Source organism: Ceratotherium simum, chromosome 6, assembly GCF_057802395.1.
Source record: "Ceratotherium simum simum isolate JZ-2026a chromosome 6, ASM5780239v1, whole genome shotgun sequence".
NCBI classification, from domain to species: domain Eukaryota; kingdom Metazoa; phylum Chordata; class Mammalia; order Perissodactyla; family Rhinocerotidae; genus Ceratotherium; species Ceratotherium simum.
The window spans coordinates 56,039,629-56,067,407 of NC_141905.1; the positions used below are offsets into that span (position 1 = coordinate 56,039,629).

The 27,779-nt window shown below is 34.5% G+C and overlaps 2 pseudogenes; one reads left to right on the plus strand and one right to left on the minus strand.

Moving 5' to 3' along the window:
• Nucleotides 1-27,372, minus strand: LOC101405500 (cytochrome P450 2C9-like; annotated as a pseudogene).
• The window catches only part of LOC106801494 (cytochrome P450 2C19-like), a 281,591-nt pseudogene that overhangs the window by 131,019 nt on the left and 122,793 nt on the right, over nucleotides 1-27,779 (plus strand).

Sequence of the window (27,779 nt, forward strand, 5' to 3'; positions counted from 1 at the left end):
TTATGAAGGTATACTGTCCCCTAAAGTACCAAAGGAAGTAAATTTTTTATCATCATGCAGCACAGAAGTCAGTGATATCAATATGGTCATGCCATGGAATGAACAGACGAAGCTAACTTGAGCTATAAAGAAGTCCTGGAGCTGGAAGAAATGTTGTATATTACTTAGTCCAATCTTATGATCTACATATGAGGAGACTTGGTTCCAAAAAAGAGCCATGACATTTCCAGAAAGATATACCAAACAATAAACAGGCATGATTTTAAGGTCACTTTTGGTGATCTTGCTAAAGTTTTCTCCAATTACTTTTGAACTACTGAGTACTTTGGTACTTAAATGCCACATCTTCTAATCTCCACCTCTTTTCCTTATCATCACATTTAGATACTGGTCTATGTGCCCATCTGCTTCTCCATTTAATCATTTCAGTTATCACATATCTTACATATGAATTATGGTTTAAAATGGATGCCTCTTTTGGCTCTTGAAATGTCCAGAGTATCTGCTCATAGGCAATTTTAAAATAGAGTTCTGATCTAATTAGAAATGATCTCTTCTGGGATAACAACAAGCACAGTAACAAGTGTTGAGTGTTTATCGTTGAAATGAAATTTGTGTCTCTTCATTTAAAATAATGGTGAAGGGATGATAGACTAGAAGAATTATCATTTTTCCACAATAAAAGTTTTTAATTAATGCCAAAACTATTGGGTGAATGATTTGGGAAGCTGGATATTCACAAGGTCTCAAAATACCATGCTTCAGATTTTACATAATTATATAGGAAAAACAGAGCCTCTGCAGTGGAGAGCTCTGGCAGACAACATCCTATTAAGTGAGGAACATAGCATCAACAATAATGAGATAATTAACATTATGGGCTCCTGCTTCCTCAGTGTACTTCAGTGGGACATACACACACTAACCATGTAATTCTCTTGCCAAAATAGTAACGGGAACACAATCTCTAGAAGACAATCACAACAATCTAGACAGAGGAACATTTTATATGATAACTGGCCTAGACTCTTCAAAAATGTCATTGTATTGAAACAGAAGTAACAGACAAATGAAAGAGAACACTTCTTGATTACAGGGAACTAAAGAGATAAGAAAATTAAATTATATGCTTATTCCTTGATTGAATACTGGATTGCAAAATTAAAAAAAGAACTATAATGTATATTTCTTTAAAACTAGAGAAATTTAAATATAGACTGAATATTAGATAACATTATTATATCAATGATAATTCCTCAAATGTGAATGCTATTATCATTATGTAGGAGAAAGTCCTTGTTTTTATAAGCTACATACTGAAGTATTGAGGTATTAAATGTGGTAGATAGATATTTAGATATAAAAGTAGATATATACACAATTTTATACATATAATACATATATCTATGCACCCATATGTTTTAAAATGTTACTTAGATTTAAAAGTTTTTAAATATAAAGTTGAGGAAATTCCATCCCCTGAGTTTATCACATATAAGGTCTATAATTTTAATTTTAAAAGTATTCCCTTGTAGATTTTTACACAATTAAAATGTGAAAATGTTTCTTTAGGATACAAAGGTAGATATATTTTCACCAAATAGTGCTGGAAAAATTGGACTTGCACAAACAACAAAAAGAGATGATGAATTACATTTACCTCACACTATACATAAAAATTAATTTTATCTAAATGTAAGATCTAAAATTATAAAACTTCTAGAAAATGGTATGAGTAAATCTTTGGGAACTTGTGCTGGCAAATATTTTTTGTACAAGACAAAAGCATAAATAATAAAAGAAATAATTGATAAATTAGACTCCATTAAAATTAAAAACTTCTGTTCTTTGAAAGATGATCCTAAGAAACTAAAAGAAGAAAAAGCCATGGACTGGCAGTAAATATTGTAAAGCATTTATCTGATAAAGGACTCATGTTCACAATATATAAAGAGCTACAACAATTCAATGATAAAAACCAAATAACATCATAGAAAATAGGCATATAATTTGATTAGACACTTTAACAAAGAAGACACATGATGGCCAATCAGGACATGAAAAGAAGCCATGCATTGTTACTCATCAAGGAAAGGGATGTTAAAACAAAATGTGATATCACTACACAACCACTATAGTAGCTAAAATTTAAAAAAAAAATAACCATGGCAAGAGATGGAGGGTACATGGAGCAAATGGAACTCTCAGGCATTGCTGGTGGGAATGCAAAATACCACAAACACATTAGAAAATAGATTGTCAGTTTTGTATAAATTTAAACACTTATGCAACAATCCCACTCTTAGGAATTTACCCAATAGAAATGAAAATATATATCCATACAAATATCTGTATGCAAATGTTCATAGCACTTTTATTCAAATAGCAAGAAATTGGAAACAACCAAAATATCCACTACTGGTGAATGGATCACAAATTTGTGGTATTCCATACAATGGAATAATACTCAACAATAAAAGGGAATGAAGTACTGTTACATGCAAAAAGAACAATGATTCTGATTGTGCATTTTCCTGGCTGGGAAATAAGAACTTAAAAACATGAAGGGGGCATAATCTGGGCACATGAAATACTAATGCTCATTCTACAACTCAGAGGAAGTCATCGTTTCCCAAAAGTGTTTTACTAGCCATCACAAGATTATCTCTAGGAAGAAAATTTTACCTTCTTTCTACTTTTCTGCTTTAGCACATTAAATTTGAACATTTGTCTTCTTCAAGATGTAAATACACAATCCCTTACACAAAACGTCTAAATCCTAATGTATTTCCATTTTCAGAATTGTTTGATATGTTAGAAAGGAGTATAATGTATACACTGTGGAATTCATAATACTCCTGAAAGATTACAGAGTAATTTCATATAATCAAACACATTGATACTCTTTTAGCAAAATATAAATATTCACACAAAGTGGGACAAGTAAGAATATAAATGGTTCACTTCAGTTCCAGTCAGGTTTTGACTACCCAATGAAACTGCATCAAACTTACATTTTATTTATATTTTCTGCACTTTTAGTATTGTGAAGTCGAGAATGAGGGATTTCTAACCCCATATTAGGAAACAAAATTTTAGATATGCTACCCAACACAGTAGCCACAGGCCACACACTATTCTTTATATTTAAATTGAATTAATTAAAAGTAAATAAAATTAAAAATTTACCTCCTCAGCTGCATTACAGGCACTCAATAGGCATATGTGGCTAGTGGCTACTGTATTGGACGGCACAAATACAGAACATTTCCATCACTGCAGAAAGTCTATTGGATAGGAGTGTCTTAGACAAATTGTCAGCAAACCACAGACCATTCAAATCCAGCCTGCCACTTGTTTTTGTACAGCCCACAAGCTAAGAAATTTAAAATTGAAAAGAATTTTAAAAAAGAACAATATATTGTGACATGTAAAAATTATATGAAATTTAAATATCACAGTCCATAAATATTGGAACACTCAATCTTATGTCATTTATGCAGAGTCTATGATTGTTTATACGTTACAATGGCAGAGTTAAGTAGTGGCAACAGAAACCCTGCTGCCCAAATATTTAGGTAATGTGACCCTGTTGCCAAATATACGATTTTTGCAGTTCTCTCATCTTGTGTTGGTAGAAGAGTGGAACCACACTGTGAAAATGGGAACTTCAAGAGTGCTGAGGTGAATGTATGAGAAACAAATCTAACCTTAGGGATGAGGTAGTTTCTGAATTTAATATCACAGGTCACTGCCTGAGGCAGAGGCGTGGGGATGAAGTCAATGTATCTATGGACCTTGTGCACCACGGCATCCATGTTGGGTGTGTTGCTCCTGTCCTGCATGCAGGGGCTCCAGTATCTGCCAATCACATGGTCAGTCTCTTCCTGGACTTTAGCTGATAAGACACAAGTAAGACTGATGAAAAAGAAGTAAAATGGCACATTCACCACAGCAATTCAGAGTTACACTAAGAATTATGAAGCCGTCCCAACATCATTGTAAACATAAGTTGTATGCTCAGAAGTACAACTAGACATAGAGAATTGCTATAAAATAGATACATGTAACTCTTGTTATACATACAATACATATACAAATAATACATATAATTATACAAATAATACATATAATCAATACAAGCTAGGCATTAGATATATCTGTACATACCTATATATTACCATACAGGATTAATTACACAAATAGAAATGATGAAATGTTTCAAAATATGAACAGTTATCACATAATTAACTCAAGAAATTATTGTCACTGCGGAAAGAAAAAGAAGAAATTAATATTAATTTATATCAAATTAATGTATGAGTTTTAAAAATTAAATTATACTTATGAATCCATATGTATTTATGTCTTTGTGTGTGTGTCTGGATATATGTGTGTATGCAATTTGCAATGGTACCCTCCTCAACTTCCCACTCCCCAGATCTAGCCTCTTTGACTCATTCTAGCAGTTTCTTCTCAAAAATATATATTCATATTTCAAAATAGTGACTCTATTTCTGTTTCTATTTATGTATTTATCCAGTTTTATGCAATATTATAAGATATCATTATGCAATATTATAATATAATATTATAATATTATAACTTAATTAAGTTCTGGTATGATAGCTGAGGATTTGCATCTCCATCACCACTCAATACAAAATACACATGAATAGATACACACATTTGCACATGCACACACTTGCCCTCACTCCAGTTTTGCCTATATATTTTTATCATAATTTTGATTAGATTAATATACATTGTTTATACCACTATAACCACATAAATATTGTTCACTCATAAGATAACTATGATTATTTTTCATTGGCATATTTTTTAACATACAATTTTGTAACTGTAATCTTACATTTTACAGTAAATAATTTATATCCATTCCTAAATTTCTAGTTGCCTATTTAGAATTACTTCCAAATGTTCAGGCTCACGTTTTAAACTCCTAGTAATAATTTTCCAAATGCTCAAACCTCAGATTATCAATCCTTCTCTTTTATTTTTCTTAACTTCTGCACACCTTTATCTATTTAGTACAATCTAAACTGGTGTTTCCCCCGGCCTAGTAACAATTACCCTCCCTGAAACTTTCATCCTCCTACACGAGGGCTTCTGATTCCTGGAGCCCGTGACCATGTCTGAACTAGTTTCAAATATTTGGATGGAGCATATCCCCCAGTATCCTTCTGAGGAATTGGAAAGAGGAAGTAAAATTTTTGGTAAACATGCACAACTGAAAATTTCTTTTTTTTATAATACCCAAGGTAATAGTTGCTTTTAAGAGTTCTGATATCCTTCTGATTCCTAATCTTTTCTATAAATGACCTGATTTATCTCTGAAAGTTTTTATGATTTTAACTTTCCCCTGATGTTCTGAAATTTCATGACCCTGTCACTTGGGGTGGAGGTTTTTCTTTCATTTACTCTTTTGAACACATGGAGAGAATGTTCCATCTTGATGGTGGAATATGCAGGGCTTTCCTTTGCAGCTATGCATTCTCTGAAGTGTATATCTGGCTGCTAGTTTCAGGATGAAGGTTGGAGAAAAGAGCTAAGAATCTCAGAATTCAAGAGGTGGACTCTGACTTATCCCCCCTTTTTAGCTCTGTGATTAACTCTTTCCTTGACTCTGCACGGTGTCCCTGAGTGCAGGTGTCTTATGTTCAGTTTCTCTAGAGAGTACATCTGTATTTCCTGTGAGAGGAAAACAGGTACCTGCTCAAAAAAATTATAGAGAGAAACTGCACAACTGTACAAACCTGTACAAATTGTAGAAAGAAGCCTCCTGTCTTCTGCTTCATCCTCCCCTAACTTGCTAGACACTTGGTACTTCTAAATAGTGAGACTTTAGGGATTTGGGGGACACAAATTAGCTTTTCCACATTGATAAATCTTCCTTTGACATTCAGGTTACAACTTCATCCTCTCTGCTGAGGTACTTATCACCCTCCCTTCCGCTCCCTGTGTTTCAGAAATTTTCTGAAGCCTTGAAGGCTGCTTCCTGTACTCATCTTCTTCAATTTCAAAGAACTAATTAATTCTCATTTGTAATTATTTTATAATCATTTCAATGAGATCCTGACACAAGAAAAGATAATGAATGTATCTAATCTGTTGTGCACAACTGGAACTCTTTTGAGGTAACTTTCTAAAATAAAATGCTCATAAAAGATAAAATTATTTACCCTGCCCCCCCCCCAAAAATCTTATTTTGGCAAACCTAGTTTCCTGGAAACAGACATCTGGAATGGTAAAATTCTTTAGGCACATCGTCTGACTAAATACCAGCACCATTCTTGTGAATCTAACTTTTTAGAATACTTCTCAGAGTGTAGAAATTTTTTCAGGGTGCCTCAGTAAATTTCTAGAATTTCTACTTATGCTTCTATAAAAAGAGTTTCCATCTTCCCTACCTCAGCATTAGAATGCTGTATTTTGAGAATGAGGAAAGATTCGTGCAAGAACATGCCTACCATTCAAAGTGGCCTCTTCTTAGGAAAAGCAATATGCAATCTTAGGCCAATTCATGATGTCTGTTGCCTGACACAAATCACCTCCCAATGGAATCCAGACACTGCACCAGAACTTTGCTGCCTTCCTTCTACCCACACTGTCCTTCACTTCTCTCAGTCACCAACCTCTGTTGTGCAAAGTTGTCTTATTTTATCCCTTCATTAAATTTGGACAAATTATAGCTAGTGGAACAGAAATTTCGATAATGAAGCTTCTCTAAGAGAAATAAGATGCAGGAAAGTAATAATGCCTTGCCAGATTTATCTTCTGTAATTCACCCTGATCACCATTTGCAGTCTTACCTGTGACTTCTGGGTGCTTTATCAGAAGTAGGATTTCATATCTCAAAGTGGTGCTCATGGTCTCTGTTCTAGCAGCAAATACATCATATGCAGTGCTTATCAGATTTTCAATAGTAAATTCAGCCTGTTGATTGTGCTTTTCCTAGCAATGAGTTAGTGCAGTTATTTGGCAAATTAGTTTGCCAGCATATTTAATTACAATAAATACAAAATAACTTAGATTGTTATAAAATTAAGCCATCATACAAACTGAATTGTGCAGTACTAGAAAAAGCTGTTTTGTGGGATTGTAGCCTGTAGGTTAGTTGGCCCAATCTTCATTTCCTATACCCTTACTCCTTGCTGGCCTAAATGTTCCATTCATCATCCTTTTTGCACTTAGGAGTGCCATGTAACATATGTTTTATGAATGAAATATAAACAAAAGCCTGTTGGTGCCACTTCTCTTCTCTTCTTCTTACTCAAAACACAGATATGAAGGTGGAGGTCAGGCAGACATCATCTTGGGACAGCACTATTTAAGCACAAAGTTGAAGGTCTGTATACTAGGTATGGTGAAGAAAAATGGAAGATACCTTAGTCTGTGATGTTTCAAGGCTACTCTACTAACCCTAGACTGGCCCACCACAAGATTCCTTGTTGTAAGACAAACAAACAATTTGTTGAAGACCTGGTTAATTGGGTTTTCTCTTATTTGTAAAGAAACGTAATCTTAATTGATAGAAATGGGTAAATTAGTGCCATATCATAGAAGATGTAACAAGATTAAATCAACAGTACGCAATTCTCTTCTCTGTTAAAGAATTTAGTTGGACTCACTAAATCAGCAGATTCATTATGAAGTTGAAATTGTGCAACAGCTCATATGGCAGCACTTCCTGGAACAGATTATAGAGAAAAAGAATGAATTCACAAAGACAAGATGGGGGGGGGGCACTACTGTAGTCCAGTGGTGAGGCAATAGGCAACTTGGTCTAGGAAACAAGTGCAGGAATGAATAGGAATTACAAATAAGAGGGACACCACAAACATGAAGATAGAGAGGTTGGGGAATTAATTACCCAGAAGAGAGGAAACTGAGGGTAAGGGTAGTGCAGCTGCTGAGGATATGGGACTGACGAAATGGAGATCTCACAAATTGATGTTTGGGAGAAAAGACTTGATAAAGACAACTAAGATTGATTTAGGACTGAGGGGTTGTGTGACACAGAATTGACAAAAATGGGTTAATTGTAAATATTGACTAGAGGGTCAAAATATTTTATATATATATGTAAATATATATAATATATATGTAAATTATATTATATTAAATGTATATATATAAAACATATATATATATATATACATATATATATTCTCACAAGTCCACAGGTCAGCATTAATTTAGTGGTGCTCTTATATCTCTAATATTATGTAGTCAACAACATTAAGGCAGACTTAACCCTCTGAACAGGTGTACTTCCTGGACATAGTCAGTTATCTCCCTTATTAACATTGGCATTCCACAGTTTTCCAGCTTGTCAAATCAAAATTACTTTAAAGTCAGTAAAAAGAGCAGTGTACTCATAAATCAATACTAATATTTCCAGCTGTCAAAGTGAATTTGGATATTTAGTGGTTACGTGCACATATCCAATGAAAATTAAGCATGACTTTATATAAAGCAATGTTCTAAGAAATTGAAGAAGGTCTAAACAAATAGAAACACATTCCATATCACGAATTGAAACACTTAATACTATTAAGGTGGCATTACTAGATTAATGCCACAAAGACAGCAGTGTAGGAAGTTTCTGGAATCACTCCCTCCACAGAAACAACTATTGACCCGGTGTCAACTGTCTGAAGCAACTATTTAGGGACTCCAGAGTCTAGACTCCAGAGTCTAGCTGAACACTTAGAGCTTGATGAGGAAGAAGTTGATAAATTTCAATTTCTAGCAGCTATCATTCCCCATACATGAGGTCCCCTGCAGGCAGCTGTGAGGACAGTGGCCCAGATGCCTGTTGCAGGTTGCTATTCCTAGGGTGGGCAATAGGGACCTTGTCTCACAAAAATCAGGGTTTTTTGTTGATCACATGCTTTTGATTACTGAGGGGCTGGCACAGAGCCTGGCCATTGTGTAAATCTCCACAGGCTGAACAAACTGTCTGAACAGCACTGGATAAGGGGATTTAAATGGGCAGGATGCTTTTTTTTTTTCTATTCTTATTAGATTCAGGCATTTAAGGAAATCTCCTCCCTGAGGAAGCACATACATCAGACATACTAGACAAAAACTTTAAATTCAATGTCTTAAATATGCTGAAAGAGCTGAAAGAAACCATGAAGAAATCAAGGAAAGTAGGAGAACATCAATAAACAATAGAATATGTCAAAACAGAGATAGAAAATATAAAAAAAATAACCAAATATAAATTCTAGAGCTGAAAAGTATAATAGGTGAAAAAATTTTAAAAATTCACTAGAATGGTTCAACAGCACATTTGAGCAGGTAGAAGAAAGAAACAACAAACTTAAAGACAGTGAATCTGGAATCACCCAGTTGGAATAGTATAAAGAAAAAGGAATGAAAAAAAATGAAGAGACTATAGGACACCGTGAGACATACCAACAAACACATCATGGCAGTCACAGAAGGAGAAGAGAGAGAAAAGGGCAGAAAAAGTATTTGAAGAAATAATGGTTAAAACTTCCCAAACTTGATGACCAACATGATTCTACATATCCAAAGAGCTCAATGAAATCCAAGAAGAATAAACTCAAAGAGACCCATACCAAGACACTTTTTAATTAAAAAAAAAAAATCAGAGAATATCTTGAAAGCAGGAAGAGACATTTACTCATCATATACAAAGGATCATAAAAAATATGAGCTGAAACACTGGATGTCAGAAGACAGTGGGATAATATATTTAAAGTAGCAACAGAAAAATGACTCATCATGTCAAAGGAGCATCAAAAAAATTAATGATTCCAGTTTCTGTCATGTCTATGTGAGAAGCTCAGAAATATTGACTCCATCCTAACAACAAATAAAAAGCTGAGCAAACTAAAACATCAATAATTCTTCTTGGATGCATCAGAGAAGTAAAGTTACAGGGAAAACCACTGTTTTCAAAACTTGGGAGACAGAAAAGTAGATACAGAGAATCATGACTTAGCAGAGCAGAAATCTCTGTGGGAACCAGAGTAGGAAACCTAAACTGCAATAACCAATTGCTGGAGGCTTAGTGTAGACAAGTCTGAGAGTGAAAAACTCTAGGGGGCCCCTTCATATAGGGGTACCCACACTTTTGTGAGATTTACCGTCAGAAGCTCTAACAGGTCCTCACAGTTAATATCAGAGAAAAGTACCCTTTGCTTTTGGCAAGGAGAAGAGAAAATGAACCATTTTGAAATATGCAAGAGCATTCAGTTGTTCTTCACAAGGTCTGCCCTCAGAAGAAACTATTTTACCAGAGCCTAACCTGCTTGGGTTTTATTAGAGCCTAACACACCTCGGGGAAGGGGATACCCAACTCCAGCTGGCTCTAGGCTTCCACAAGAGAGAAGAGAAATTCATGACTCCAGTGTCATCTAGCCGTTCTGTTCCACCTACGAAGAGAGAGAAAAAACTAAGAAGTGCTGGTGAAGTTCGCAGTCCAGGGACACAGGCTCAAAAAAAAAATGAATGAGAGCTAATTATAGGATATTTACATCTTTAATTCGTTTTGAGTTTACTTTTGTGTATGGTGTAAGATAGTTTCCTTCTTTTGTATGTAGCTGTCCAGTTTTCCCAATACTATTTATTGGAGAAACTATCTTTTCCCCCTTGTATATTTCTTCCTCCTTTGTAGAAGATTAATTGATCATATATGCATAGGATTATTTCTGGGGTCTCTATTCTAAACCATTGATCTATGTGTCTGTTTTTTTGCTGGTATCACACTGTTTTGATTATTATAGCTTTGTAGTGTAGACTGAAACCAGGAAGCGTGATACATCCAGCTTTGTTATTGTTTCTCAAGATTGTTTTTGTTATTCAGAGTCTCCTGTGGTTTCATATAAATTTTAGGATTATTTGTTCTAGTTCTGTGAAAAATGCCATTGGTATTTTGATAGGGATTGCGTTGAATCTGTAAATTGCTTTGGGTATATGGACATTTTAACAATATTAATTATTCCGATCAGTGAGAACATTATATCTTTCCATTTATTTGTATCATCTTCAGTTTCTTTCATCAATGTCTTACAGTTTTCAGACTACAACTCTTTCACTTCCTAGGTTAAAGTTATCCCTAGGTATTTTATTTTTATGTTACAATTGTAAATGGTATTGTTTTCTTAATTTTTCTTTCTGATAGTTTGTTATTAGTGTATGGAAATGCAACAGATTTCTGTACACTAATTTTTTGTCCTGCAACTTTACTGAATTCATTTATTAGTTCTATAGTTTTTTGGTGGAGTCTTTAGGGTTTCTACATATAATATCATGTCACCAGCAAAAAGTGACAATTTTACTTCTTCCTTCCCAAATGGGATGAACTTTATTTCTTTTTCTTGAAAATAGCTCTGACTTGGACTTCCAATACTATGTTGAATAAAAGTGACAGTGGGGATGTCCTTGTCTTGTTCCTGATCTTAAAGGAAAGGATTTCAACTTTTCACCATTGAATATAATATTACCTGTGGGTTTGTCATATATAGCCTTTATTATCTTGAAGTATGTTTCCTCTATACCCACTTTGTTGAGAGTATTTATCATAAATGTATGTTGAATTTTGTCAAGTGCTTTTTCTTCATCTATTTTGATGATCATATGATTTTTATCCTTCCTTTAGTGGTGTATCACATTGATTGATTTGCAGATGTTGAACCATCCCTGCATTCTTGGAATAAATCCCACTTGATCATGGTGTATCATCCTTTTAATGTATTGTTGAATTTGGTTAGCTAATATTTTGTTGAGGATTTTTGCATCTATATTCATCAGAGATATTGGCTTGTAATTTTGTGTGTGTGTGTGTGTGTGTTTGTCTTGTTTTGGTATTAGGGTAATGCTGGCCTCTTAAAATGTATTTGGAAGCATTCTTTCCTCTTCAATTTTTTGGAATCATTTGAAAAGGATAGGTATTAACTCTTCTTGAAATTTTTGGTAGAATCCACACGTGAAGCCGACTATGCCTGGACTTTTGTTTGTTGGGAATTTTTTGATTCCTGATTCAATTTCATTGTTAGTAATCAGTCTAGTCATATTTTCTATGTCTTCTTGATTCAGTCTTGGAAGATATATGTTTCTAGGAATTTGATGATTTCTTCTAGGTTGTCCAATTTGTTTGCATATTATTGTTCGTGGTAGTCTCCTATGATCCTTTGTTCCTGTGGTATAGCTTCTAACTTCTCCCCTTTCATTTCTTTTTTTATTTATTTAGGCCTTCTCTCTTTTTTTTCTTGATGAGCCTAGCTAAAGTTTATCAATTTTATTTATTTTTTTCAAAGAATCATCTCAGTTTCATTGATCTTTTGTATTGCTTTTTTTAGCCTCTATTTCATTTATTTCCACTCTGATATTTATTATTTCCTTCCTTCTATTAACTTTGGGCTTTGATTGTTCTTCTGTTTCTAGTTCTCTTAGGTGTAGTTAGATTATTTATTTAAAATTTTCTTGTTTTTTGAGGTAGGCCTGTATGGCCATGAACTTCCCTCTTAGAACTGCTTTTGCTGCATCCCATAGATTTTGAAAAGTTGTGTTTCCACTTTCATTTGTCTCAAGGTACTTTTCGATTTCTTCTTTGATTTGTTTGTTGACCAACTGATTGTTCAGTAGCATGTTGTTTAGTCCCAACGTGTTGGTGTTTCTTCCAGTTTTCTTCTTGTAATTGATCTATAGTGTCTTACTATTTTGATCAGAAAAGATGCTTGATATAATTTCAATCTCTTAAAATTTATTGAGTCTTGATTTGTGACCCAACGTGATCTATCCTGGAAAATGTTCCATGTGCACTTGAAAAGAATGTGTATCCTGCTGTTTTGGGATGGAACGTTTTGTACATATCTGTTAAATTCTGTACATATCTATCTATACCTCATCTGATCTAATGTATCATTTAAGGACACTGTTTTCTTATTGATTTTCTGTCTGAATGATCTACCCATTGACGTAAGTGTTGTATAAAAGCCCCTTACTATTATTGTATTACTGTCAATTTCTCTCTTTATGTCTTCTAATATTTACTTTATAGATTTAGGAATTCCTTTGTTGGGTGCATAAATATTTACAAATATTGTATTCTCTTGCTAGATTGACCCCTTTATTATTACATCGTGCCTTTCTTTGTCTTTTGTTAAAGTCTTTGTTTTAAAGTCTACTTTGTCTTATAGAAATATTGCTACCCCTGCTTTCTTTTTCTTTTCATTTGCATGAAATTTGTTTTTCCATCCTTTCACTTTCAGATTGCGTGTATTTTTAGATCTGAAGTTTGTCTCTTGTAAGCAGCATATACATAAGTCTTAGTTTCTTCATCTGTTCAGCCACCCAATGTCTTTTGATAGGAGATTTTAGTCCATTTACATTTAAAGTGATTATTGATAGGTATGTACTTACTGCCACTGTGTTAATTATTTTCTGGTAGTTTTTGTAGCTCTTCTCTGTTCCTTTCTTCTTGTCTTGCTCTGTTCTCTTGTGGGTTGATGACTTTCTTTAGTTTTTTTAGTTATGTTTTGATTTCTTTCTCTTTATATTTTGTGTATCTATTATAAGTTTTGGATTGTGCTGGTTTCTGGCTTGAGTGAGGTTCACATGTAACAACATATATATAGCAGTCTATTTTAATCTGATATTTGCTTACATTAAAATGCATTCTAAAAGCTCTATATTTTAACTACCCCCCCACATTTTATATTTTAACATCATATTTTACATCTTTTTATTTTTTGTATCCCTTAATTAATTATCATAGTTATAGTTGATTTTACTACTTTTGTCTTTAACCTTCATACTAGCTGTCTAAGTGGTTGATCCCCTAACTTTCCTATACATTTGCCTTTACCAGTGAGATTTTCTCTTTCACTTATTTTCTTATTTCAAGTTATGGTCTTTTCTTTTTCACTTAAAGAAGTCCCTTTAATATTTCTTGTAAAAATGGCTCCTGTCACTGTCTCAGTCTCTGGGAGGAGTCTTGGCTGATTCAGGCCTCTCTTGCAGATGCTTTAAAGTTAGTAAATGCGTCCTCTTCACATACAGTTTATGCACTTTTCAAACTGGTGTTTTGTGCTGGTTTCTGGCTTGAGTGAATCTGCATGCAAGCTCTTTAAGCATGGGTTTTGCATCCCCTATAGTTTTACAGCTTTGTTGACCTAATCCCCACTCATTTCAAAGCGTCATGTTTGGGGGGGTTGTCTTTCTTGTGCAGTATCTAAGGGTTGTGTTGACTGATGCAGAGCTTGAATTCCTTGCTCCTCAGGGAAACATTTCATACCTTTGAGATCTCTGCCAACTGTGGATTGGTGCAGCTGGAGTGTGATTTTTCTTTGATGAGCCCGTCACTCTGTCTCTTTTACTTGTCTTGATGCTATCCTTTTATCATTTGCTGTGGAGGCTCTGTTCATCGAATCTTCTGGTCCCTTTCAGAGGGAATTATACAAAAGGAAGTGGTAGATTTGTTGTGTCTGGTGGGTTGAGGTGGGTTCAAGGTCTTCCTACCCCACCATCTTGAACCTCCTCCCATATACACAATCAATTTAAAATTGATTGAAGACCTAAATGACAGAGCTAAACTATAACACTGTCAGAACAAAACATAAGCATACATCTTTGTGACCTTGCATTAGGGAATTTTTTCAGATAAAGTGAACTTCATCAAAATTAAAAATTTTTATGCTTCAAAAGACACCATCAAGAAGTAAAAGGAAAAGATACACAGTGGGAAAATATTTTGGTTGAATATCTGACAAGGGATTTCTATCTAAAATACTTAAGAACCCTTATAACTCAATAATAAGTAAAAACAAACATCCTTGGAATAAATGGGCAAATAATCTGAACAGACATAACTCCAAAGGATAGATACATATGACCAATAAAAACATGAAAGGATGCTCAACATCATTAATTATCAGGGAAATGAAAATCAGAACTACAATCAAAGACCATTTCATACCCATTGAGATTGATATAAAGAAAACTAAAGATAATAACAAGTGTTGATGTGGATATGGAGTAATTGGAACCCCCATAAAATGCTAGTGGTAATATGAAATGGTGCACCTGCTTTTCTCTCTTTTTTCTTCTAAGAGTTTTATAGCTGTAGCTCTTCTATTTAGATTTTTGTCCAGCCACAGTTCCTCAAAAGCTTAAATATAGAGTTACAATATGACCCATCATTCCACTCCTAGGTATATATCCAAGGGGAAAAAAAAACATATATCCACACAGAAACTTGTACACACATGTTCATAGAAGCATTACTCATTACAGCCAAAAAATAGAAAAAGTTAAAAGTACATCAATTGATGAATGAATGAATAAAATTTGGTATGTCCAAACAATGGAATATTATTCATCCATAATTGGAATGAAGTCCTGATACATGCTACAATGATGATAAATCTTGAAAACATACTAAACTTTGCTTTCATTTATGCTAAGTCAAAGAAGTCAGTCACAAAAGTCCATATACTGGAAAATGAACTTCTCTAAAATATCCAGAATAGGCAGCTCTTCAGAGACAGAAAATAGATTTGTGGTTGCCTACGGTTGGGATGTTAGGGAAAAAATGGGAAATGACTGCTAAAGGGTATAGGGTTTATTTTTGGGGTGTGAAAATGTTCTGAAATTGATTGTGATGATGATTTCAGAACTCTATGAAAATACTAAAAACTATTGAATTGTGCAATTCAGGTGGGCAAATGGTATGACATGAGAATTATATCTCAATAAAGCTGCTACCAAAAAATAAATTAATCTGGACCTTAAATACATTGTGAAGCCAGAGAAACAATATTGCTTTTAAATATAGTATTCAGGAAATATCCACTTGAAATAAAATACCAGAGATCTTAGAACTCTCTTTAACCTGAGATTAATGAAGAGGCTTCATAGCATGAAGGAATCCCCAATAATTGTGTGCAAAATACGTAGAACTGGTATAGGTGCATTCTTCTGTAAAAGTCTCCACACATTTAATCAGATTCACACATTAAAGGACCTCAAAAATAATAATAATCATTGCTCTAACATAAGACAAGGCAGAGAGCAGAAATAATTTACTTCTTCCCTCTTCCTGTTTCTTCAAGTCATTTCATCTTCTTAATTGATTACATCTAGAACACATGATTTGATGGTCTAGCTCAAATTCTATGGGTAATTCTTTGAATGTCATCTCCTTCAACATCTTTGACTCACTTCACATCTTGTCCTAATACCTCATGTTTCACATCTTCCCAGTGCCACAAAGTGGTTGAATGAAATAACGGTGTCTGACCTCCCTCTCATCACTGAGAAATTTGTACCAACACAAGTGTCCTTATGGTATCTACATTAACTTTTTCACACAGTTTTTCAACTTGACCCTACCACTATTTAAATTTATCATCCAAATCTTTCTCTCCTCAGTTAAACTTCACGTATGAGATTTTTGGTCTCATCCCTGATTTTTCCTACCCAAGCCCCTGTAATTTGGCTCCCATCTTTCCCTCTTTATTAAAACAACTCTCTATAGAACTCCTCAGACACAAAGTCTAATAAAATTCAAAGACCTTCTCAGGAACAGCATTCTTTACTTCCCAATTTTATCTGTTCTATTTCTTCTAAAATGTTGCTTCTTATTTGACTTCCATGGCACAGCCTAATTGATTCTATTCCTAGATTTTTGAGAATATGACAGGATGGACAGCCTTTATTTTATTTCAGATTGCTCTCTACTTCTATGGCCCAGATTGTCATCAAGTCCAAGTTTAAAGAAATGAAAAATCACCAAGCTAGTCTTTGAACTCTAGTCTCATCATATAGATCCCTCTACAGGATGCTGAGGATAATTTTTCCTAGTAGTTAAATGAATCCCATTCTTGTTTTGGCTCATATTTATTACTGAGCAAATCAACAATTTCCATACCAGCATTCATGCTTATAGATTTCTTGACAAACACCAATTTCCAACTCCTTATCTGTCCAAATTCATTTTCGGTTCCCTCAGTTAAGGCTTCCCTTTTTCATCTACCCAGTCATTTTGTGAACACACACTTCTGAACATTTTCATTCACCATTCAACTCACTTGAAATTTCCAACACTGTCTCTCACTGACAATATTTCAAGATTTACTCAAACCTCAGAACATGTAGGAAGCCCACCTTGGTCAAGCTTTTCCTTCTCATTCTTCCATATACTGAGTGCAAATGATCATTTCCATCTTCATTTTATGTCTCACTATTTTGTATTTTGTAGCTTTTTTGTAATTGTATCCATTTCACCTGAGTTATGCATTATGTCTCACCTCAAGTATATTGTAAGCACCTAAAAACAGGGTCCATGTATTTAACAATCAATTTTAAATTTTCCATGATGCTTAGTGCAGATCCATACACACAATACATACGGAAAGTGCTAGTCAAGTATTTTTCATTTTACCATTTAAACATCCCTTGTAACCACAGAATTTATCAATGAACCACAAAATGCACAAGCAATCAAATAATTGAGCTCTTGTTAACATTTTACCTATTCCATTTTGATCAGGAAACAATCAATGAAGACCCGAGGGTTGTTAATGTCTAGAGATTGTTGGTGTTCTTTTATTTTCTCCAAAGGATAACTTTTTATATAAGCAATATCTTTAAGCAATTTCTTATGACTCCCTGGGAAATAATCAATGAAAGCAGGAAAATTATTGCAGACCTGAAAGAGAAAGGAAATATTTATTAATAAAACCACTTAATGAAGACGTATATATCATATGCCAAGTACTGGTTAGAAATTGTTGCTAAAAAGATGAATAGAATGTGGTGTCTACCTTGAGGGGAGAATTTTCACTGCACATATATAATAATTCTCTATGCTGACAAAGGTTTCAGGAAGAGAACTATGTGCAGAGGTTGAAGATGATAATCATTTTCTATACTCACACACCATTTTTAAAAATTAAAAACATATCGAATCTCTCATTTTCTACATCAGTTCTTCCCTATAACCTGGAAATAAAGGGTGGTATGAATTACTATAATTCACACTTTGTAGATGAGAACTGAGGTTAAGGGGGTCTGAGTAACCTGATAAAGAGCATAAGCTGGTCTCTGTTGTTTCTTATTGCATCAAGCAACCTCACAAACAGAATCAGTACTTTAGAATGGACAGCATCTTGAAAAACCATGAAATCCAATTGAGCATGTTATGGGTAAAGTAACTGTGCATAAGAGCAGGTAAGTGACTTCTGTAAGATCAGATAATTATATTTTAGACAGAATATATTACATTCAGGCACACTCGGCATAGGGTGAAATTATGTTTATTTAGGGTTCATATGCCATAAAACCCAAACATTTTGTCATTCTTAAACCAGTTGTCTTTTCTTGGCAGCATCTGTGCTCCCAAACATTCCCCCTTCTTGATATCCTAAATTAGGATATTTCTGCCATGTTATGTTATGAGGGGGGGTCTCTAAGTGTTGATTGGACGGTAACACTATTGGGTAATGGAAGACTTTCAACAAGGGCCTTGATGTCCACTGAGTGCTATGGCCATACTTTTGGATAGTCACCAAAATACTTTATGGAAACTGGGCTTTGAAGTTTACTGGAAAAACCACTGGAGAAGAAGAAAATGGATTTGAATTCAAACTCTATATTTGGGCATTCATTTTCTTGTGTGTAAAATAAAGAGCAGAGCCATCTTTTGCAGAGGTTTATGCATGACACTAAGCTCTGGGCAGGACTGTGTTATTCAAACATTCACTTCACAGTTTGGTCCATATAGAATTTAGGACTTGTCAGAGAAAAGAGTATAAATGGTTTCTCAGGAAGAAAGGATTTTCATCTCATTTGCAACCATTGGGAGCTCAGAACCTTGACTTTTTTCATTCAGTAATTCCAACAAGTTAAGGAAATTCTGAAAATGAAAATGATTCTGTAAAATAATGGAGCAGATCACATCGCAGGGAGTGCAGCCCAGGATAAAAGTGGGATTGCAAAGTGATGCTAAAGAGCTGGAAATATTTAAAAATAACATTATAATATGCATATAAAAGTGTTCGTCTTTTAGATAGCAGAGAAAACTAATTTTAGAAACTATAAAGTAATAGCTAGTAATATCAGATCTTCCTTTAACAGGAAAAAGTTCATCATGTGTAAAATCAACGTATCACTCTTACATTAAATTTGAGTTGACCATTAGATCTTAGCTAGTTTAGTAATTGCTTTCCCAATACTCTATTCACATTCACCCCTTTATTTACATTATTATAACCCAAGTTACCTCTTATTTTGGAGGTAAATAGAAAAAACTTAAAGAGGCTGATTTCTAAAACATCAAATAATTCAAGTTACCAGTGCAGGATCATCTCTGTCTTCAAAGCCTATGAACAATTAAAGACTGATATAGGAAGAAAAAGTCATTAGGGACTTTAAACGTTTTATATTTAATGAATAGTTGAAAGAATTTTATGTAAAACAGCAGAAGGGAAGACTAAAGAGACAGAGATTATGGACTAATTCGTGTATTTCACGGAACAAGTGTAAAAAGGAGAAAGAATCAGTCAGTTATTGGAAAAAAATCTAACACATTAAAACAATAATAATGAGGTAGATTTGTCTGTCTAAGATAAAAGTAAAATGAGAAATATTACTCCAAACTATATCCCAGGTAAGGCAAACAAAAAAACGTTAAATTGATAAATGGAGTTCTTTAATTTCTTCAATACATGTATAGAAAATAAAAATTTTCTGTTTTAGGAAGTAGAGTCTGTCATCTTCAATGAGCTCCCGAATTTAATTTATTTGGACAAAACTGTCTTCTTGTGGACTTCTGGGGTATTATTCTGTATAGTCATCAACAAAATAGTAAATTTTAATAAATTTTAAAACTTAACCATCTTGTTTTCCAACATATGCTCTATCTTTGAGAATGTTCCATGTGCACTTCAGAAGAAGGTGGATTCTGCTGTTTGGGGATAGAATATTCTATATACATATGTCTACTAAGCCTGTCTGCTCTAGTATTTCATTTAGGGTCACTGTTCCCTTGTTGGCTTTCTGTCTGAATGATATATCCATTGAAATAGTGGGGTGTTAAGGTCCCCTAATATCATTGTGTTGGTGTTAATGTCCTACTTTAGCTCTGTTAATAGTTGCTTTATATACTTTGTTACTCCTGTGTTAGGTGCATATATATCAGTAAGAGTTATGTCTTCTTGGTGGAATGTCCCTTTTATCATTATATAATGCCCATCTTTGTCTCTCTTTACTTTTTTTATCTTGAAGTCTACTTTGTCTGATATAAGTTTGACTACACCCACTTTCTTTTGCTTGCCAGCTTCCATCCCTTCACTCTGAGCCTACGTTTGTCTTTGGAGCTGAGCTATGTTTCCTGCAGGAAGCATATTGTTGAGCCTTATTTTTTGATCCATCCAGCCATTCTGTGTCTTCTGATTAGTGAGTTCAATCCATTTACATATAGGGTGATTATTGATGTGTGAGAGCTTAATACTGCCATTTTGTCTCTTGTTTTCTAGTTCTATATTGCTATTGATTCTTTTTCCTTGTATTTCTGTCTGCCATTTCCATTTGGGGGTTTTCTGTGATGTTTTTCTCTTTATTTATGATATGTGACTCTGCTCTGTTTTTTTGTTTTGTTGTTACTATGGGGTTTGTATAAAGGATCTCATAGATGAGATATTCCTTTTCCTGATTGCCTCTTATCTTCATTAGACTATGCCCGTTCCACCCTGTCCATGTTTTTGCCGTCACAATTTATTCTTATTTGTGTTGTGAGTTTGTGATAAAATTGAAATTTTATAGTTATTTTTGGTGCTTTCTTTCCCTTTATCCTTAAGTTATAATTGTTTGCTAACCTATTTTGATACAGAACTGAAATTTTCTAATTTTGTCTGTCTATCTCCTGACTCAAAGATATGTAAATCTCTGCTTTTTTGTTTCATGTAGGAGGGTTGCTTTCAACATTTCTTGTAGAGCAGTCCTAGTGGAACATAACATACCCACTTATATGGGATGAAGCAAAAGCAGTACTAAGAGGAAAATTTATAGCAATACAGGCCCACCTCAACAAACAAGAAAAATCTCAAATAAGTAATCTTAAACTATACCTAAAAGAACTAGAAAAAGAAGAAGAAAAAACAAAGCTCAAAGTCATCAGAAAGAGGGAAGTAGTAAAAATCAGAGCAGAAATAAATGAAATAGAGACTAAAAAACAACAGATAAGATCAATGAAGCTAAGAGTTGATTCTTTGAGAAGATAAACAAAATTGACAAACCCTTAGCCAGACTGGCTAAGAAAAAAAGAAAGAATACTCAAATAAATAAAATCAGAAATGGATACCACAGAAATACAAAGGATTTTAAGAGACAATAATGAAAATCTATACACCAAAATATTGGATAACCTAGAAGGAATAGATAAAGTCTTAGAAGCATACAACCTCCCAAAACTGAATCAAGAAGAAATAGAGAAATCAATAGACCAATCACAAGTAAAGAGATTTAAGCTGTAATCAAAAATCTCCCAGAAAACAAAAGTCAAGGCTTCTCTGGTGAATTCCACCACACATTGAAAGACAATTTAATACCTATCCTCAAACTAGTCTGAAATATTGAAGAGGATGGGATGCTTCTGAACTCATTCTATGAAGGCAACATTATCCAGATTCCACAACTAGATAAGGACAATCAAAGTAAGAAAATTACAGGCCAATATCACTGATAAACATAGATGCCAAACCCTCCAACAATATATTAGCAAATTGATACAATACATTAAAAGGATCATATACCATGATCAAGTTGGATTTATTCCAGGGATGCAGGGATGGTTCAACATCTGGAAATCAATCAATGTGATACACCACATTAACAAAATGAGGAATAAAAAATCACACGATCATCTCAATAGATGCAGTGAAAGCATTTGACAAGATCCAAATGATATCCCACTTCCCAAAATTCTCAATAAAATGGATATAGAAGGAAAACACCTCAACATATTAAAGGCCATATATGAAAAACACACAGCCAACATCATAGTCAGTGGAAAAAACTGAAAGCTGTTCCTCTGAGAACAGAAACAAGAGAAAGGTGCCGACTCTCGCCACTCTTAGTCAACATAGTACTGGAAATGTTGGCCAGAGCAACTAGACAAGAAAAAGAAATAAAAGGGATCCAAATTGGAAAGGGAGAGGTAAAATTTTCACTGTTTGCAAATGACATGATTCTATATGTAGAAATCCTAAGGAATCCATCAAAAAAATTTAGAAATAATCAACAACTAAAGCAATGTTGCAGGATACAAAATCAACACACAAAATATCAGTTGCATTTCTATACACTAACAATGAACCAGCAGAAACAGAAGTCAAGAATACAATCACATTTACAATAACAACAAAAATAATAAAATACCTAGGTATAAATTGAACCAAGGAGGTGAAAGATCTATACACTGAAAATTATAAGACATTATTGAAAGAAACTGAAGAAGACATAAAGAAATGGAAAAATATTTCAAGCTTATGGTTTGGAAGAATTAACAAAGTTAAAATGTCCATATTACCAAAAGCAATCTACAGATTAAAGGCATTCCCAATCAGAATGTCAATGACATTCTTCACGAAAATAAAACAAAGAATCCTAAAACTTATGTGGAACAAAAGAAGACCCTGAAAAGCCAAAGCAATCCTGTAAAAAAGAACAGAGCTGGAAGTATCACTATCCCTGACTTTAAAATACACTACAAAGCTATAGTAATCAAAACAGTATGGTACTGGCACAAAAACAGACACACAGGTCAGTGGAACAGAATTGAAAGCCAGACATAAACCACATATCTATGGATAGCTAATCTTTGACAACAGAGCTAAGAACATACAGTGGAGAAAGGAAAGTCTCTTCAATAAATGGTGTTGGGAAAACTGGGCAGCCACATGCAAAAGAATGAAAGTAGACCATTATCTTACACCATACACAAAAATTAACTCAAAATGGATTAAAGACTTGAATGTAAGACCTGAAACTGTAAAACTCCTGGAAGAAAAGTATAGACAGTACACTCTTTGACATTGGTCTTAGCAGTACCTTTTCGAATACCATGTCTACTCAGGCAAAAGAAAAAAAAGAAAAAGTAAACAAATGGGAATATATCAGACTGAAACGTTTCTGCAAGGTAAAAGAAACCGTGAACAAAATGAATAAACAACCCACCAGCTTGGAGAAAATATTTGCAAATCAAGTATCCGACAAGGGATTAATTTCCAAAATATATAAAGAACTCAACAACAAAAAATAAACAACCTGGTCAAAAAATGGGAAGAGGATAGGAACATTTTTCCAAAGAAAATATACAGATGGCCAACAGGCACATGAAAAGATGTTCAACATCACTAATTATTAGGGAAATGCAAATCAAAACTACAATGACATATCACCTCACACTCACGAGAATGGCTATAATTAACAAGACAAGAAATAACAAGTGTTGGAGAGGATGTGGGGAAAAGGAAACTCTCATTCACTGCTGGTGGGAATGCAAACTGGTGCAGCCACTACGGAAAACAGTATGGAGATTTTGCAAAAACTTAAATATAGAAATATTAAATGATCCAGCTATTCTACTACTGGGTATTTATCCAAAGAACATGAAATCAATCATTCAAAGAGATGTATGTTCATCACAGCATTATTGACAATAGCCAACATGTGGAAGCAATCCAAGTACAAATCAATTGATGAATGGATAAAGAAGATGTGGTACTTGTATAGAATGGAATACTACATGGCCATAAAAAAAGACAAAACTGCCATTTGCAGCAACATGGATGGACCCTGAGGGTATTGTGCTAAGCAAAATAAGCCACATAGAGAAAGATAAACACCACATGATTCCACTCATATGTGGAAGATAAACAAACATTGATAAGGAGAACAGATTAGTTGTTACCAGAGGGGAAGGGGATGAGGGGAGGGTGAAAGGGTTAAAGGGGCATATATGTACGATAATAGATTAAAAACTAGACTATATTGGTGGGGAACAAGATGCAGTCATACAAACACAGATATATAATAATGTACATCTGAAATTTACACAATATTATAAGCCAATATGACCTCAATAAAATCATTTTTAAAAAATTTAACCATCATTTTGGTTAATTCTATCATTTTATAGGTAAAGAAATTAAAGTAGAGGAAAGGTTTTCTTTTTGTGGAGATCTGAAGAATGAAATTGTAATCAAATGATCAATAAATTTTATATGTAAAAAGATCCCAAGTTCACTTCTGTAGATTTAATTAGAGGTGACTTGAATCACAAACAATGCGAAGAAACAATAGGGCATTGTATAATAGGAAACCTGTGGAGTTATCTGCTTCTATGCCAGGATCCTTTACATATTCCAGTGTCTAAGCTTTCAAAAACAGTTTTATTTTAGCTAAGGAGGTGGAGGTTATTTGCAACACCTAGGGGATGTGTGTGTGTGAGAGAGAGATTCACACAGGTATGATCTGATTTGCAGTCTTTGCTTTCACTTCATTTGGGAGACAAATTTTAAAACAGGGTAATTTGGACTACAAGCAGAAAATTAGCCATTGTGACAAGAACTTCATAGGTTAGTAGAGCTGACAGTGGGAGGTATATAATTACCATAAAATTTTAACCCAAAATCCAATAAAGAGGGGGAAAAATTTAAGCAAAATTGAAAATAGAGTCAATTACAGTTAGGGATAGAGATTAATAATATTTGAAGTCTGCTTAAATCATTGTATAACTTGATATTTGTGTATTTTCAGAATTATGCTGTAGTGTATATATTCACAAAATGTGTAATTCAATATGGTAAGTGGGAGGTAATATGAAATAATTCATGCTAAGAGTCTTTAAATCATGCTTTGTTCACACGAAAATTATAATTTATGAGAATTTCACAAAGATATGCCAAAGCAATTAATATCATACATTAAATTAAAATCATATGTAGCACTATTACTGGTAGGATGTGTAGACAGGGACGTTGGAAGAAACCCTCAGACTTGTCAGTGAGGCTGACCAAACAAGTATGGTCCAATCAAGTGAAAGTATGCGTCAGCTGGTTCAGCAACATAAGAGCGTGAAAGGTTATTCTCACTTGACAAATATTCCCTGGTGAGTCGTTCTGGAATAGGTAACCCACAATTATGCTATGGAAAAAACAATGATCTTTAACTCTTTTAAAAAATGAGGCTCAAAACTTTCTACTCTTATAATGTAATGATTTGAAATAAAACAAACAGAATAGGATTAAATGACATTTTTACCCACACTGTATGCACAACCCCGAGTGTACACGCACAAGCATAGATACACAAAAGCTCCCTTGGCTCTCTGCTTCACACCCTCTCTCCTCTACACGAAGGCTGGTAGCCACTTATCCATAATGAAAGATTTGTCCACCTCTGAAGTATTTTCAAGGATGTTATTAGGCAAGAGAGCATTCTGATAAGGTCAGAGATATAGAGTATAGAATCACTTACTGTTGGTTTTTTCCAGCTCCTTCACAAGGTAGCAAGCTTCCTCTTAAACGTGATCCTCAGTATTCCTCTTCACCTTCCCCAAATTCCTCAGGTTCCTGAGGGAAAAGTTCTGCTTCTCCTTCCATCTTTTCCCATTGCTGAATGCTATTCTTATCTAAAGGGAAACAGAAACTGGAAGGGAGATTTTCAGCAAGGAAGAGGAAGCTGATACTTGGCAGCCTTTGGACCGTTGTGCATTCTCCTCACACCCATTACCAATGCTGAGCATGCACACACACACACCTACCATGTCCTTTATTAGCTCTTGCACCAGCTGGGAAACTGCCTCTGCCAGAAAACTCCTCTCCCAGATCAGTCAGGGCTTCCTTCACTGCTTCATATCCATGCAGCACCACAGTGGGCTTCATGCCAAAATACACAGTGAACACAGGGCCATAGACTTTTGGAAACTGGGAAATGGAAAGAAAATACAAATATTAGCAAAAGAAGCCAAAATTTGGTCTTTATTTTGTGCACGATTCAGACTGATATTATCATAATATATTTTCTATTTTTATTCAGCCAGCACAGCTTTAAATACTTCTAAATTTTGCTGATGAATATGATGATTATTACAGCTGCCACATATGGATGGCCTATGATGTGCCATGATCTGGGCAACTAGTACACAGATTACATATAATCTTCACATCAACACATTCAGCACTTTTATTTGCTCTGTTTTCCTAATAAGGAAACTGAAGTCAGAGAATTAGAAATTCTTTTGTAGTGTACAATGGCTAATAAACAGAAGACCCAAATCTGAACTTCTGTTTTGTCAACATATGATGCTTGAGCAGTTTATCAGTCCCAATGATTCCCACCTCTGGAACAATATGAGGTTGATTGCTTCAGGATGACCTGCGGAACCCATGGGAATTCTGATTTAGTAGCCCTGTAATGAGTCCTAGAAATCTACCTTCTAAAAAATTAGCCCCGATGAGTCTAACACCCACTCTAATTTGAAACCACTGATATTACTAACACAAAAGGAGAGCAAGCATCACAGAGGCAGTGCCAGAACATGCAGCATCTCGTGGAAGAACAATTTCTTCTATCCTGCAGCATTCATAGGGTACAGAGAGCAGCTTTGTGCAGAATCCAAAAGAACTCTGTTACTGCCCAATGGATCCTGGAAGATTATTTCTTTCACTCATTTATGTTCATCCTGAGCCCATAGCTATTTCTTGACATTAGACATAATTTCTTCTTCAGAGAAGTTTAATTTTCATGAGTCATCAGAACAAAACCTATAGCTCATAAAGCAGATAACTTCTTGAATGAAATCTCGGATCCCAGAACACTTCCCTTACCAATTGCCTTCAGGCAAAGAATCACAGCAAATGACAATGAAACAATTCAGGGCAGCAACACTCCAGTTTGCCACTTTATTATTTTGATCCTGCCTTATTATGACTTAAATGTTTCTCTTCTCCCAAAATGTGTTACTTTATTCTGCTATCTGACAAGGACAAACTAAAAACACAATGGAAACATTGAAATACACAAGAAGTATTTTCTGTACTATGATCTATTTTAATATTTGCCACCAGGAATACATTTTATTTAAGTGTAAGGATTGATTTACTTACGCTTTGCAAGCCACAGAAGGAGCATAAAACATACATTGATTAAGGATTTGCTGATGTCTTTAACATCTAATTGTAGGATATTTCCAATAATAGGGAGAGGAATAGGACCAGACAGAATCTTCCCTTTCCTGGAGCTCTGTTTCCAGAGTGAAAGGAGAAGCAAACAGGAGAGACAGAGCACCAGAACCACAACTGGATCCATTGTCTCTTCTTACTTAGACAACTGCGAACCTGAAATCCAAAGCTTTTATAACACTCCCTGCTAATTGAACATGTGCCTCTCTGAGGTGTAAAGTGACCAATCAATCAGCTAAATCAACTCTAATCCCTTCTAAGTGCACTTTTGGTCCACTGATAAAGATAAAAATAAAGTGTTCTTTAGCCTCGCTCTTCTTCTTTCCAATCCCTTATCCTTGAGATTCTGGGATAGGGCCCAGGATGTGGTAATTAAAAAACAAACACACAAAAATCCTCAGGTAGTTTCAAGTGCAGCCAGGATAAAGAACTAATGAAGGAAACGATTTCATCCAAAATATTGCTCAATATTCTGGATTCTCAGACGGATGACCAGTTGACAATTTAGAACTTTTGGGGAAACCAGTACACTCT